The sequence below is a fragment of the Frankliniella occidentalis genome, unplaced genomic scaffold, assembly GCF_000697945.3.
Source record: "Frankliniella occidentalis isolate FOCC.00 unplaced genomic scaffold, Focc_3.1 Scaffold492, whole genome shotgun sequence".
NCBI classification, from domain to species: domain Eukaryota; kingdom Metazoa; phylum Arthropoda; class Insecta; order Thysanoptera; family Thripidae; genus Frankliniella; species Frankliniella occidentalis.
The window spans coordinates 35,237-36,310 of NW_026267610.1; positions in this window are offsets into that span (position 1 = coordinate 35,237).

Sequence of the window (1,074 nt, forward strand, 5' to 3'; positions counted from 1 at the left end):
GAATGGAATGTCGCTCACCTGCAGGTGAGCGACATTCACACACTTGCATTTCCAGTGCAGAGTAATTTTTAAAACGGTTCAGTAGCTTACCTGACCATTATTTAGAAACTTGATGGCTTCCTTAACAAGTTTCATGGTGTGTTGCATCATAGAAATGTCTTGCGATTTATCCCGGAATGCCGGTAGTACTGCAGATCTTGTTAGGTGTTCGCCCGGTTGCAACTGTTTCGAATGAAACGCAGGCCACGTGTCGATGGTACTGCTGTCACGACAGCTCTCGAGCCAGTTGAACTCCTGTTCATACGGTTCAGTCAAATTGGATAAATTGACTTTGCTGAGAGCAGACTGTGGGCAAGTAGCCTTTGTGGCATCCAGATGGCTTTTTGGCACGACAATGTACTCAGCAGGCAGTCGCAGTGCTTTTGCAGGAAGAGTTTCTGTGCTACTTGCTCTGGGCACACCTAAAACATAAAAATATTACATAAATTAAACCATGTTTGTGAAAGCGAGATAATTTCCTTATAACTTATTCAACAAACCTGAGGGTCCGTGCTGCATCAGAGAAATTACAGTTCCGTGAAAACCGTTTTTTGCCGTCATGGCCGAAGGGTCCTGATCTAAGTTGTCAACTTGCCCGGTTGTGAAGGCACCCATTTCCATGCGGATTGGCACAACCTTACCATCTTCTTCATACTGCCGGCATGCTCTACTTGCCTTATCTCGTAGGATGTCTTGCAGCCTGTCATATGAGATACAGATCCCAAGATGGTGAAATTTGTCGATGAGATGCCTTTTCCTTGTCTCGCCGTAGATCTTGGTGGCAACGTAAACTGGGAATGGGGATTCCCTCTGGTGGTCGTGCCGGCGGCGAGCAGTATCATTTCTTCTTCTCTTCGTTGCGTGGAACAGAACCAACTGAGCAAGCGACAAAATAATGGGATCGGGTTCTGAATTTTCATTGCAAGGCTTGCCGTCGACTAGCATTTTCAATAATTTTTTCAGGGATGTTGGGACCCGTGCATCAATAGAAGTCATGTCCCCAAATCCTGTTTGCGGGTGGGCAAACATATCTTG